Consider the following 436-nt stretch of genomic DNA (forward strand, 5'->3'; position numbering starts at 1 on the left):
ACTTTTCAATTGTGCTATCAACAATGAGAAATCTTCAGAAGGTGATCATAATGGCATAATACACCAATTGTGAAAGTTTTACGCTAAAAATATTTCGATCTTGCTAGACTTGTTCCTTGTAAAGGATATTGGCAGGCTGCCAAGGCTGTAGATAGTGATTTTACACATGTTCACATATAGCAGTCTCTAATATGACATTAGTGCATCTTACTGAATCAGTTAGATTTTTTTTAGTTGCGCTGTGAGTTTTTGTCTGACAGCAAACTAATTACTTGTAGTTGGGTCTCAGCATTCTAGGCTGTAACAAAATTTCTCTAGTTGACTTAAAGCTTAACATAGTGCCTACAGGATTGTTGCTGCATGTAGTGAAACTATATACCTTCCGAAAGAATGCTTTTTCCAGGAGATATTTCCAAGAGGCTTCCTTTCCTTTCCC

Source organism: Apaloderma vittatum, unplaced genomic scaffold (genome assembly GCF_000703405.1).
Source record: "Apaloderma vittatum isolate BGI_N311 unplaced genomic scaffold, ASM70340v1 scaffold5919, whole genome shotgun sequence".
Taxonomy (NCBI): domain Eukaryota; kingdom Metazoa; phylum Chordata; class Aves; order Trogoniformes; family Trogonidae; genus Apaloderma; species Apaloderma vittatum.